This window comes from Vipera berus, assembly GCF_964194415.1.
Source record: "Vipera berus genome assembly, chromosome: Z".
In the NCBI taxonomy this organism is placed as follows: Eukaryota; Metazoa; Chordata; class Lepidosauria; order Squamata; family Viperidae; genus Vipera; species Vipera berus.
This window is the reverse complement of record NC_138205.1, coordinates 129,568,430-129,582,897: the sequence shown is the minus strand read 5'-3', so window position 1 is coordinate 129,582,897 and position 14,468 is coordinate 129,568,430. Positions and strand designations below refer to the sequence as shown.

Genomic DNA, 14,468 nt, shown 5'->3' with positions numbered 1-14,468 from the left:
GAGGGGAAGGGAGGAAGGGAAAGAAGGGAAGGGAAGGGCAAGAGATGGTGGGAGGGGGGAAGGAAGGAGCAAAGAAGGGAGGGAGGGGGAAGGAAGGGAGGGAGGGAGGAAGGAAGGAAGAGGGGAAAGAAAGGGAAGGAAAGAGCAAAGAAGGGAGGAAGGAAGGAAGAGGGGAAGGAAGGAAGGAAGGAAGGAAGGAAGGAAGGAAGGAAGGAAGGAAGGAAGGAAGGAAGGAAGGAAAGAGCAAAGAAGGGAGGGAGGGGGAAGGAAGGAAGGAAGGAAGGAAGGAAGGGAGGGAGGGAGGAAGGGAGAGGGGAAGGAAAGGGAAGGAGAGGTCAAGGAAGGGAGGAGGGAAGGAAGGAAGGAAGGAAAGAAGGAAGGAAGGAAGGAAGGAAAGAGCAAAGAAGGGAGGGAGGGGGAAGGAAGGAAGGAAGGAAGGAAGGAAGGGAGGGAGGGAGGAAGGGAGAGGGGAAGGAAAGGGAAGGAGAGGTCAAGGAAGGGAGGAGGGAAGGAAGGAAGGAAGGAAAGAAGGAAGGAAGGAAGGAAGGAAAGAGCAAAGAAGGGAGGGAGGGGGAAGGAAGGAAGGAAGGAAGGGAGGGCGGAAGGAAGGAAGGGAGGGAGGGAGGAAGGGAGAGGGGAAGGAAAGGGAAGGAGAGGTCAAGGAAGGGAGGAGGGAAGGGAGGAGGGAAGGAAGGAAGGGAGGAAGGGAGGAGGGAAGGAAGGGAGGAGGGAAGGAAGGAAGGAAGGAAGGAAGGAAGGATAGAAGGAAGGAAGGATCTTCAGAATACCATGCTCTTAAAAGAAAATTTAATATATTCAGTTTTAGTTTTTGGTAAGAGAAAGTATATTTTTTGCAGTTTGTGCTCAAATGTCAGGAGTTCAAATGCAATTTTACTTGGTGATAAATTTATTTTTTAAATATTCCTGTGATGGATCTTGCAGTCTGATAATATATATATTTGTACTACATCAGGACTGGGGTGTAACAAAATCGTTCTAACTTCTTAATTTACGAGTCCAGTATTGTTCAAAACAATTTATCATTGGTTATTATAGCTAATGCGCCTTAAAGCATTTTAAAGCCACTGTAGTTATATGCTCAATTTGAGCAATACATTTAAGGAGATTTATAACGGCCTGCATTTCATACCTCTAAGGTTACGAATACGATACAAATACTTAAGGTTTCAAACATTGATATCCCTAGAATTAAATTAGAAAAATGCATCTAATTTAATTCTAGAGATGGAATTCAAAGCCCTTAGCTTTCTTTGAAAAATCACAGATACCTGTTTAAAATATTAGCTTTTATCCTAGCTACCCAAAATTTTCACCTGTTAAATTTGTAATTTCCATCTGCCCTTTCCAAATTAAAACACTTCGTGTTAACAGTTCTTCCTCACATCTTTATCCAAAACACAATTCTCATCCAACTGGTATCTCCCTTAAATAAGATTTATTTAAAATGATTTTATCATAGCTTGTAATACGTTTATTTCTGAAATATCTGTACCAAGAGAATCTGGTGCTTATTTATAGAAGGAATTTTTGGTTTGACTGCCTGACACCATTCACTCATGATGTGAGCTGCTATTTGTATCGTTTGCAAATACAATTTTGTGACTGCGAGGTTATACACAAACAAACATGCCCTTCTGGGACAATATAATTTCTTTTAAAAATTATTCCATAGAAATCCAGCCATCGTACAGGCTTTTGCAAAAATCAGTGTTTGTATGCAGGTTAAAATCGTTACTTTACTGTATGGAAACTTTGCTCATAAGAAATTCCTTGCATGATTTTCTGACTCATTATCACACCCACCCTTAGGGGGAATTCTACAGGTAAGAATAATTAAAATGGGTCACATTTGCAACTAGACTTCTGTATACGTTTAATTTGAAGCGTGAATATGTTTGTTAAACTTATTTTTTTCTTCCTGATAAGGTAATCCTCTTAGTGACTGTTCAAAGTTACAGCGGCACAGAAAAAAGTGACATGACCGTTTTTCACTCTTAATGATTATTGATCAAAATAGAATTGGATTGGATTGTCCAAGTTGCAAAATTCACTTTTTCTATCTCTCTGGTGACTTTCTTGGCCAGATCTGACCTCTAGGTATTTTATTGATTGTACTGGTATTGTACAGGTAGTCCTTGACTTAGCAATAAAAATTTGGAGCTTGGTTGTGGTCATAAGTCCTCGACTTACAACCGCAGTTGAGCTCCAAATTTCTGTTCCTAAGTGAGACATCTATTAAGTGAGTTTGCCTCAGTTTTGTTGCCATTATTGTTAAATGAATCACAACAGCTGTTAAGTTACTCACACGGTTGTTAAATGAATCTGGCTTCTCCCACTGGCTGTGCTCGTCAGATCCTGGAACACTGCAACCATCATAAATATGAGGCAGTTGCCAAGTGTTTGAATTTTGATCATGTGACCCTAAGGGATGCCGCAATGGTCGTAAGTGTGAAAAACGGTCATAAGCCACTTTTTTCAATTCTGCTGTTGTAACCTTGGTCACTAAATGAACTGTCGTAAGTTGAGGACTGCCTGTATTATATTGATTTGAATCAAGATATCATTTATCCAACCTGAACTTCAGTGGTTGATCCATACATCCATACATTACCATACAGAGGTAATCCCCATGTTAACGACTCATTATGAACGGGTCAATTTGCGGTTTGTCCTGGTTATCATCCAACAGCCTTGGTGGAGCAGTGGGCTAATGCCTCCTTAAGTAACACCAGCTGCCTGCAATTAGTGCAGGTTCGGGTCCCACCAGGCTCAAGGTTGACTCAGCCTTCCATCCTTCCGAGGTAGGTAAAATGAGGACCCAGATTGTTGGGGGCAATTAAGCTGACTTTGTAATAATGCCGCTTGGGGTGTGTGTGAAAGCCCTAATAAGCAGGCCTATACATAGAATGAAGGCTACTGCTAAGCTTGTAAGCCGCCCTGAGTCTTCGGAGAAGGGCGGGATATAAATGGAATTTAAATAAATAAATAAATAAATAAATAAATAAATAAATAAATAAATAAATAAATAAACATGATAATGTGATTGCATTACGAAGAAGATTGATGCTGAATCCTGAAAAATTATTAAAAGTGAGCTGTAAACCTGTTGCATTTATATTAATATGCTCTTTAAAACAGTCCTAGCAAAGACCACAATTACTTAGTTGTTATCAGTGTAAGCTGCTGTGTTTTCATGCGAGACTATTTTTCGTTCTTGAGGTAATTCTGAACGTTTTTTTATGTGTGCTGGAAAATACTTTAAAGAACTAAAATAGTTAATATCTAAAGGACTGGTATTGTATCAACTAATAAATTAAGGATGGGAAACAGCTTTGCACAGGTAGTCCTCGACTTACAACCATTTGTTTAGTGACCATTCAAAGTTACAACAGCACTGAAAAGAGTGACCTATGACCGTTTTTCACACTTACAACTGTTGCAGCATCCCCATGGTCATGTGATCAAAAGTGACAACTGGCTCTTATTTATGACGGTCGCGGTGTCCCCTTTTGTGACCACCTGACAAGTAAAGCCAGTGGGAGAAGCCAGATTCACTTAACAACCAGGTGGCTAATTTAACAACTGCATTGGTTCACTTAAAAAAAGGGAAATAAAATGGGAAAAAACTAATGACAAATGTCTCACTTAGCAACAGAAATGTGGGGCTCATTGTGGTCGTACGTTGAGGACTATCTGTTCTTAAAAAAAACTAATGGGAAGGTTTTTATCATTTTTCAAAAGTTGCAATCGGTTTTGTGCACCCACAAAACCTTTTGTAACTGAGATATTTTTTTCTTTTTTTTTTTGAGGGATTTTATAAAAAAATATTTATCTTTTTTCATGCCACGCCTTTCATATGGCTGAAGAGGTATAAATCATGCCATAAACAACGTGAAAAGGCAAAAGATATATAAAGGATTAATTTTATAAGTCAGGAGAAAAAATGTGTTTCTGGCACGTGGTCCTACAATGAGGCGGTCATGAGTCTAATTTTAATTTTTTAAAATTAAGTCTTTAATTTTAATTTGTTATTAAACTTTAACCTGGGACCTACTAATCTGCAGGTTACATAGAAGTGGTCTTTGCAATTTTTCCTTACTCTCTAGAGTTATTGTTTCCCCCTAATATTTATGAAATCATCTTGGTTCCATGAAAAAAACAGATTAAAAACACACAAGGGATGAAGAAGGTTTTCTAGTGTTTGCTGCTATGGGTCCTTTTCTGATCCTGTCAATCACAGAAATCCCCACCTGTCTCTTTGCACACATCATACAAGCAAGCAGAGCAACTTGTGTGAGCAAGCAGATTTTTCTGGAACTTTTAACCTTCCTAACTTCATGATGTCCTTGTTACCAGAATTACAGAATAACAAGAGTGGGAAGGGACCTTGGAGGTCTTCTAGTCCAACCCCCTGGTCAGGCAGGAGACCCTATGCCAGGGGTGTCAAACTCACAACGTCATGTGACGTGTCGCGATGTATCGCAACCGTTTTTCCATTGCCAGCAATGGGGTGGGTGTCGTTTCACCACGACACATCCAGGCCGCAGGCTGGCAGTTTGACACCCTGCCCTATGCCATTCTGGACAAGTGGCCGTCCACTCTCTTCTTGCAAATCTCCAGTGATGGAGCATCCACAAGTTATGAAGGCAAAGCTGTTCCGTTGATTAATTTTCCTCATTGTCAGGAAATTCCTCCTTAGTTCTAGGTTGCTTCTCTCCTTGATAAATTTCCATCCGTTGCTTCTTGTCCTGCCTTCGGGCGCTCTGGAGAATAGAATCATAGAATGACAGAATTGGAAGGGACCTTGGAGATCATCTAGTCCAAACTCCTCAAACAGGGGCCCCTACACCATTCTGGACAAATGGCTATCCAATCTCTTTTTGAAAAACCTCCAGTGTTGGAGCACCCACCACTTCAACTAGCCGTTCCGCTGATTGATTGTTCATTGCTAGGAAATTTATTTGTAATTCTAGGCTGGATCTTTCTTTGGTAATCTTCCATCCGTTACTTCTTGTTCTGCCTTCCTTTCCTTTGGAGAGCAGGTTGTTCCCCTCTTCTCTGTGGCAGCCCCCGAAATATTGGAAGATGTTATCATATTCCCCTTCTCTTCCTTAGACTAGACAGTCCCGCTTCCTTCTACTTTCATTGTAGAGTTTCGCCTCCAAAAAGCTTGTCCCACGCTGGGTCAACTTGTTTCCCAAACTAGAAATGCCCACCCATAGCTGGTTGGTCAGCGCCCACTCCTCACCGCAGCCCGTCCGGCTTGATGCCTTTTGAGGCACCGCAGGAGAGATGAAATTCAATCTGCCTGCCAACTGACACCTAGGACTATTTTGGTGATGGACAGCCGAGAGAGGATCACGTCAGCAAACCAACATGACTGGTGGAGACCATTCAAGGGAGGAGCTGGCTCTCAGCTAAAGCTGGGGGTCGTCGCGGTGAGTCTGGGGGCTTGCTTTATGCACACCCTCAAGCTCACTGGAGTTTCTGTTTTACTCTTCCCTGGAGGCTGGGAGGGGGGGGAAGGGGGTGCCCTGGAGATTCCTCTCCACCGTCTTCTGGATGGTCCCCGAAATGGTCAAGAATCTGTCCATCCGGTTCCAATGAAAGAGGCTTGAAACAATCCCCCAGGTAAGATCCTTCAATTTCACTCTGGACAGGACAGACCAGAGAATGGTGGCTTGTTGAGAAAGAGGCTCCAGAGTTTTGTGTTGTTTTTTCTCTCCCCACCCATTTCCATGTTGGTTTGTGAGGCTGAAAGTAAAAAAAACAACAAGAACACTTCATCAATTTTGTTTTTCAGTGTTGGTCTTCAGCCTCAGAATAAGAGAGTTGGAAGGGACCTTAGAGGTCTTCTAGTCCAACCCCCTGCTCTGGCAGGAAACCCTATACCCATTTCAGACAAATCACAGGCCAAACCTAGAAAGCAGGGTGTTTGTTTGTTTTTTGTTCTGGGCGAGGCCAATTCAACCCAGGCAGAATGTTAAATGTCGATTTAAAAGTAGAATAACTTGGATTTTATGGGGGTTTAAGCAGGAAAATGCTCTTTTTGAATTGCATGGGGTGGGAGTATATGGCCTTGATTTGGGGGCTTGGCTTTTTTCTTCCTAAATGAGGAAGCGCTTTGCAAAAATTCCGCCTTTGGTAAAAAATCCAGATTTCAGCACGGGAGCAATTCTAACTATTAAATCTCCTCTGCTTATTCTCTCAGCTTGAATTTCTCGAGGGGAGCTTTGCAAAAAAGACAGATCTGGACAGCTGAGGCTATTTTAAGAGCCATCGGTCAGTGGTCAGGCCTGGCTGGAATGGAGAGGCTGAGTCCTGTTTGCATGTTATATACAGCCCCGGGGATCAATAAGCAAAGCACGACTTTTTTAAAACACACACACACACACACACACACACACACACACACACACACATGCACGCACACACATATTTATTTAGTAGAGCAGAGAGCTGCATTAGGTGGAATCTGCTTTGTAAGATTTGATTGCAACGGAGATTATTCCTTTGAAAGTGTCGATGCAGATGGGAATGTTATTTTTCTAAAAATGTATTTGGAGGCAGTCCTCGACTTAACAACAGTTCGTTTAATGGCTGTTCAAAGTTAAAACGGCACTGGGAAAAGTGACTTACGTTTTTCACCTTCCCATGATCGAAATCCAGATGCTTGGCAACTGGCACGCACTTATGGCGGTTGCAGTGCCATGGGGTCTCTCTTCTGACCTGCAAAGTCAATTGGGGAAGCCAGATTCACTTAACAACCTTGAGACTGCAGCGATTCACTGAACAACTGTGGCGTGAGGTTGTAAAATGGGGCAAAATCCACTTCGTGTCTCGCTTAGCAACAGAAATGTTGCTAAGCGGCCGTAAGTCGAGGACTACTTGCATGAGATACAAATTTGACTTTCCTATTGGGAAGGGACTCGGCATAGCTTCAGTTCTTTTTATTCCTTGATTACAGTTACAGCCCTGCGAGGTAGGGCAGGCTACGAAAGGGGTAGGGGGTGATTCCCCTAAAGTCACTGTAATTATTGGGGATTGAGGGTCGACGTGATCTGGATTGCCCTGCAGAGGCTTTGTTGGTGGCATCTGGAATTTGGCAGTATGTAATCATGATGGTTTTAAATTTGTTGGATATAAGGAATGTCAATTTTTGCTTGTACCTTAATGATTACTTGAATATCAGTCATCCTTGATTTACAACTGTTTGTTTAGTCACCAAAGTTACAACAGCATTGAAACAAGGGAGTTACAACTGGTCCTCGCATTTACGACCGTTGCAGCATCCCCATGGTCATGCGATTAAAATTTGGGTGCTTGGCAACCGGCCGGTATTTATGACAGTTGCAGCATGCCAGGGTCACAAGATCGCCATTTGCGACCTTCCCAGCCAAAGCCAAGTCCAGGGGGGGGGGAGCTGGATTCACTTAATGACCACAGGGTTCACTTAACAACTGCAGTGATTTGCCTAACGAAAAGTGTTTAAAAAGGTTGTAAAAGCAGAGTGACTCCCTTAAGAACTGCCTTCCTTACTGGTGGAAATTCTGATCCCAATTGTGGTCGTAAATTGAGGACGACCTATGTGTATATTAGAGTAAAAAAAGATTGGCTCTAACTAGGTGAGAATAATCTCTGTATTACGTTTATAGACTGCAGACCCTTAAGCCAAACATGCGTAATTTTGTACAGCGTGTAGGTTATTACCACAACTGAGGTAAAAATTTCCATCGCTAAGCAAGACTTACCTCTTTTTGTGGTGTTTTTTTGCCACAGTTGTTAAGTGAAACTGACATTGTTAAATTAGTAACACGGTTGTTAAGTGAATCCGGCTTTCCCGCTGACTTTGCTGGGATCACGTGACCCCAGGACACTGCGACCGTCATAAATACGAGTCAGTTCAGCCAAGCGTCTGAATTTTGATCTTGTGACCCCAGGGATGCTGCGATGGCTGTAAGTGTGAAAAATGGCCATAAGCCACTTTTTTCAGTGCTTTTGTAACTTTGAGCAGTCACTAAGTGAACTGTTGTAAGTCGAGGACCACCTGTGGAGCAAAACATTACGCCGGAAGACCATTGCTGTGTTGTTTTGTGTAATGTTTGTGGGGCTTCTGCGTGACAGAGTGCTGTTTCACTTGTCCTATGAGGAAAAACACTCTTCATGTGCTCAGAGGTACCCTCTTCTCTAAGTAGCTAGATGGTTCTGAGAAAAGCTATTGGGCTGTTTGCAAGTCAGATAATTTCGTCTTTGTAGAATTCTCAAATATTTCATTTTGTTTAGCAAGGGGAAATTTGCACTTGATGAAAATAGAAGGATTAAAACCAGGTTAATCAGAGCTGGCCACTTTTCCTGAATCTCTACAGTCAGTCCCTGATTTAGGATCACAGTTGGGACCAGATGTTTCACAGCTAAGCAAGGCAGTTGTTAAAAGAACTGTGTCTGTTTTTTTTTTGCCATGGTTGCTAAGTGAATCATTGCAGTCGCTAAATGAATCATGTGGTTGTTAAGTGAATCATGTTACCTCCTTTGACTTTGCTTGTCAGAAGCCATCAGGGAAGGTTGCAATCATCATAATTCCATTGCCAAGTGTCTGAATTTTGATCAAATGACTCTTGAGGATGCTGCGACCGTTGTAGGTGGGAGGATCAGCCATAAATCGCCTTTTTCAGTACTGTTGCAACTTAAAATGGTCACTAAATGAATGACTGTAAGTTGGGGGGCTACTGTGCAGGTTGTCTTTGACTTACATCAGTTTTTTTAGTGACTGAAATTACAACAGAACTGAAAAAAGTGACCTATGACCTTTTTTCACACTTACGACCCTTGTAGCATCCCCTGGTCACCTCATCAAAATTCAGACCCTTGGCAAATGACTCATATTTATGATGGTTGCAGTGCCCTGAGGTCATGTAATCCCTTTCTGTGACCTTCTGACAAACAAGGTCAATAGGGAAGCCAGATTCACTTAACAATCGCGTGGCTAACTTAACAACTGCAGGGATTTGCTTAACAACTGTGGCAAGAGAGGTCGTAAAATGGGGCAAAACTCATTTAACAAATGTCTCACTAGCAACAGAAATTTTGGGCTCAATTTTGGCCATAAGGCGAGGCGTATCTGTATTGAATGCCTAACTCTCGCCGTTGTTTTTCTACCTAAAAATTATCAGAGTTGAAGAGCAACTGATTTTTGCCAAGGTGGTTAAGTGAATCGCTGCAGTCGTTAAGTGAATCACTGCAGTCATTAAGTGAATCACGTGGTTAGGAAAGATCGGGGAAATCAAAAGGACCACTCACAACTGCAACGGACCGTCAAAATCTGCAAGATAGCAGATCTGGCGTTGCAGACGTCCATCGCCTTTACTGTCCATCATCTCGCAGATTCTGACCTCTGTGGCTGTTCACCTTTTAATCCAGCGTGGCTAAATCTGACTTAAATCTGGATTTGACTTACAAAAATAAGGCAAGAATTCAAAGTACTCCAGGCCAGACCTGCCACTGGTGGGAAGTGGGTTTGAAGTTTGCAAACAGGTGGAAGCCCCATGTGGTGTGAAATGCAGGGGGGAGGGGAGGGCGAAGGAGGAGGAGGGTGGGCGTTTGGTCAGGAGGAGAAGACAGCTGGGAACAACAACTCATCAGGGTTTTGGGAAGCAGCACAGCGCACCCTCCCTCCCTCCCTCCTTCCTCCCTCCCTCCTTCCTTCCTTCCTCTCTTTATCTTTCTCCCCTCTCTTCCTCCCTCTGTTTCTTTCTTTCTCTCTCCCTCCCCTTTCTTTCTTTCTTTCTTTCTTTCTTTCTTTCTTTCTTTCTTTCTTTCTTTCTTTCTTTCTTTCTTTTTCTTTCTTCTTTCTTTCTTTCTTTCTCTTTCTGCCCTCTCTCCCTCCATTTCTTTCTTTCTTTCTTTCTTTCTTTCTTTCTTTCTTTCTTTCTTTCTTTCTTTCTTTCTTTCTTTCTTTCTTTCTTTTTCTTTCTCTTTTTCTTTCTTTCTGCCCTCCCTCCCTTCCTTCCTTCCTTCCTTTCTTTCTTTCTTTCTTTCTTTCTTTCTTTCTTTCTTTCTTTCTTTCTTTCTTTCTTTCTTTCTTTCTTTCTTTCTTTCTTTCTTTCTTTCTTTCTTTCTTTCTTCTTTCTTTCTTTCTTTCTTTCTCTTTCTTTTTCTTTCTCTTCACCATCATTATCTATCTATATATCTCTGTGTGTATGTATGTATGCATCTATCTATCTATCTACCAATCTATCATCAATATGTATCATCGACTCTTTCTTTCTCTATTTTTCTCTCTCTCTATTGAGACTCTAGAAAGAGTGCAGAGAAGAGCAACAAAGATGATCAAAGGGACTAGGGGCTAAAACTTATAAATAACGGTTGCAGGAATTGGGGATGTCTAGTCTAATGAAGAGAAAGATGAGGGGTGACATGATAGCAGCCTTCCAATATCTCAGGGGCTGCCCCAAAGAAGAGGGAGTCAAGCTATTTTCCAAAGCGCCTGAAGGCAGGACAAGAAACAATGAATGGAAACTAATCAAGGAGAGAAGCAACCTAGAATTAAGGAGAAATTTCCTGACAGTTAGAACAACTAACCAGTGGAACTATCTGCTTCCAGAAGTTGTGAATGCTCCAACACTGGAGGTTTTTAAGAAGGGACTGGGGTTGGACTAGAAGACATCCAAGGTTCCTTCCATCATCATCATCATCGTCATCATCATCATCATCCTTATTCATTAAACATGAAACTCAGTCAACTGAACAACTCAAACGGACTGGTGCTGATGGTTGACACGGGTTGCTGCCAGCATCCTAGGTATCAACCAGGTATCTCCTTAAAATGTAAGATGTTCCGAGTAGCGCAGTTTTTTGTAGCTTTGCTGGAGTTATTGCAGGAAGCTGCAATTTCTTGATGTATTTTGCAAAGTTTTGGGACATAGTTCCCAGTGCCCCGATGACAATGAGTATCACTGTTACAAGTTTCATCCATATTATTATTATTATTACTTTTATTATAAAACATGAAACTCAGTCAACTGAACACTCAAATTGACTGGCACTAATGGTTGACACCCCCTTCATGGATTACTGCCTTGTCGTGGCGAAGGGGCTTGCGTAATTCAATGAAGCTATGAGCTATGCCGTGCAGGGCCACCCAAGACGGACAGGTCATAGCAGAGAGTTCTGACAAAACGTGATCCACTGGAGAAGGAAATGGCAACCCACTTCAGTATCTTTGCCACGAAAACCCCATGGACAGTACCAAAAGGAAAAACGATATGACGCTGGAAGATGAGCCCCTCAGGTCGGAAGGCGTCCAATATGCTACTGGGGAAGAGCAGAGGGCTAGTACTAGTAGCGCCAGAAAGAATGAAGCGACTGGGCCAAAGCCGAAAGGACGCTCAGCTGTGGATGTATCTGGTGGTGAAAGGAAAGTCTGATGCTGTAAAGATTTTTTCTCCATAGGAACCTAGAATGTAAGATCCATGAATCAAGGAAAGCTGGACGTGGTCAAACAAGAGATGACATGACTGGACATTGACATCTTAGGAATCAGCGAACTAAAATGGACAGGAATGGGTGAATTTAATTCAGATGCCCATCAGCTATATTACTGTGGGCAAGAATCCCTCAGAAGAAATGGAGTAGCCTTCATAGTAAATAAAAGAGTAGGAAAAGCAATACTGGGATACAATCCCCAAAATGACAGAATGATCTCACTTCGAATCCAAGGCAAACCATTCAATATCACAATAGTCCAAGTCTATGCCCCACCGGTGCTGAACAGGATGAAATTGACCGGTTCTATGAAGCCCTACAACACCTTATAGAACTAACAGCAAAAAATGATGTCCTTATCATCATGGGGGATTGGAATGCTAAAGTAGGAAGCCAAAAGATAACCGGAATAACAGACAAGTTTGGCCTTGGAGTACAAAGTGAAGCAGGGCACAGGGTGACAAAATTTTGTCAAGAGAATATGATGGTCATAGCAAACACTCTTTTCCAACAACCCAAGAGATGACTGTACACATGGACATCACCAGACGGTCAACACAGAAGTTAGATTGACTATGTGCTCTGCAGCCAAAGATGGAGAAGCCACTCAGATATGAACTAAATCATATCCCTGATAAATACACAGTAGAGGTGATGAATAGATTTAAGGAATTAGATCTGATAGACAGAGTGCCTGAAGAACTATGGACGGAACATTGTACAAGAAGTAGCAACTAAAACCATCCCAAAGAAAAAGAAATGCAAGAAAGCAAAATGGCTGTCTGAGGAAGCTTTGCAAATAGTTGAGGAAAGGAGGGAAGCGAAAGGCAAGGGAGAAAAAGAAAGATACACCCAGTTGAATGCAGAATTCCAGAGAATAGCTAGAAGAGATAAGAATGCCTTCTTAAATGAACAGTGCAAAGAAATAGAAGAAAACAATAGAATAGGGAGGACTAGAAAATTGGAGAGATGAAGGGAACGTTTCATGCAAAAATGAGCATAATAAAGGACCAAAATGGCAGGGACCTAACAGAGGCAGAAGAGATTAAGAAGAGGTGGCAAAATTACACAGAAGAACTATACAAGAATGAGCTTAACGTCCCAGATAATCACGATGAGGTGGTCACTGACCTCGAGCCAGACATCCTAGAATGTGAAGTGAAGTGGGCCTTAGGAAAGCTGAGCAACAACAAAGCTAGTGGAGGAGAGAGTATTCCAGCTGAGCGATTCAAAATCTTAAAAGACGATGCAGTAAAAATGCTACACTCAATTTGCCAGCAAATTTGGAAAGCTCAACAGTGGCCACAGGATTGGAAAAGATCAGTTTACATTCCAGTTCCAAAGAAAGGCAGTGCCAAAGAATGTTCAAACTATCGCACCATTGCACTCATTTCTCATGCTAGTAAAGTTGTGCTTAAAATCCTACAAGCTAGACTCCAGCAGTATGTGGATCGAGAACTACCAGAAGTATAGGCAGGATTTCGAAGAGGCAGAGGAACTAGAGATCAAATTGCCAACATACGCTGGATCTTGGAGAAAGCTAGAGTTCCAGAAAAACATCTACTTCTGCTTCATTGACTATGCTAAAGCCTTTGATTGTGTGGATCATAACAAACTGTGGCAAGTTCTCAAAGAGATGGAAGTACCAGACCATCTTATTTGTCTCTTGAGAAACCTATATGTGGGTCAAGAAGCAACAGTGAGAACTGGACACGGAACCACTGATTGGTTCAAAATTGGGAAAGGAGTCCGGCAAGACTGTATACTGTCACCCTGCCTGTTTAACTTATATGCAGAGGACATCATGAGAAAGGCAGAGCTAGATGAATCAAAAGTTGGAATTAAGATTGCCGGGAGAAATATCAACAACCTCAGATATGCAGATGATACCACTCTAATGGCAGAAAGTGAAGAGGAACTAAACTCTTGTTGCAAGTGAAGAAGGAGAGTGCAAAAGTTGGGTTGAAACTAAACATTAAGAAAACCAAGATCATGGCATCCGGCCCTCTCAATTCCTGGCAAATAGATGGGGAAGAAATGGAGGTAATGACAGATTTTCTTTTCCTGGGCTCCAAGATCACTGCAGATGGGGACTGTAGCCAAGAAATTAAGACTCTTGCTTCTGGGGAGGAAAGCCATGGGAAATCTCAACAGCACACTAAAAAGCAGAGACATCACCCTGTCAACAAAAGTGCGTATAGTCAAGGCTATGGTCTTCCCAGTTGCAATGTATGGCAGTGAAAGTTGGACCATAAGAAAGGCTGAGCGCCAAAGAATTGAGGCCTTTGAACTATGGTGCTGGAGAAGACTCCTGCGAGTCCCTTGGACTGCAAGGTGATCAAACCGGTCAGTCCTAGAGGAGATCAACCCTGACTGCTCTTTAGAAGGCCAGATCCTAAAGCTAAAACTCAAATACTTTGGCCACCTAAGGAGAAGGAAGAACTCACTGGAGAACAGCCTAAAGCTGGGAAAGGTTGAGGGCAAGAGAAGAAAGGGACGACAGAGAATGAGGTGGCTGGATGGAGTCACTGAAGCAGGAGGCGTGAGCTTAAATGGACTCCAGAAGATGGTAGAGGACAGGAAGGCCTGGAGGAATGTTGTCCATAGGGTAGCGATGGGTCGGACACGACTTCGCAACTAACAACAACAACAACATTGGTTGACACGGGTTGCTGCCAGCATCCTAGGTATCAACCAGGTATCTCCTTAAAATGTAAGATGTTCCGAGTAGCACAGTGTTTTGTAGCTTTGCTGGAGTTATTGCAGGAAGCTGCAATTTCTTGATGTATTTTGCAAAGTTTTATTATCGTCGTCATCATCATTGTCATCATCATCATCATCATCCTCTCATCTACCTACCTACCTACCTACCTATCTATCCTCTCTCCCTCCTTCAGCTGGCTTGCTGGCTGGGGAATTCTGGGGCTTAAAGTCCACCTGTCTTCCAGTTGCCAAGGCTGAGAAAC

General features: G+C 42.4%; 1 protein-coding gene and 1 long non-coding RNA gene across 11 annotated transcripts in view; one reads left to right on the top strand and one right to left on the bottom strand.

Moving 5' to 3' along the window:
- Positions 1-14,468, bottom strand: part of LOC308677644 — a 792,073-nt gene that overhangs the window by 760,443 nt on the left and 17,162 nt on the right. The gene's annotated exons all lie outside the window — the stretch shown is intronic.
- The window catches only part of OBSCN (obscurin, cytoskeletal calmodulin and titin-interacting RhoGEF), a 246,317-nt gene continuing 237,349 nt past the window's right edge, over positions 5,501-14,468 (top strand). For all 10 annotated transcript variants that reach the window (XR_014028536.1, XM_081344177.1, XM_081344174.1 and 7 more), the window contains exon 1: positions 5,501-5,652. The gene's annotated coding sequence lies outside the window, so the exon portion shown is untranslated. The remainder of the gene's footprint in view (positions 5,653-14,468) is intronic.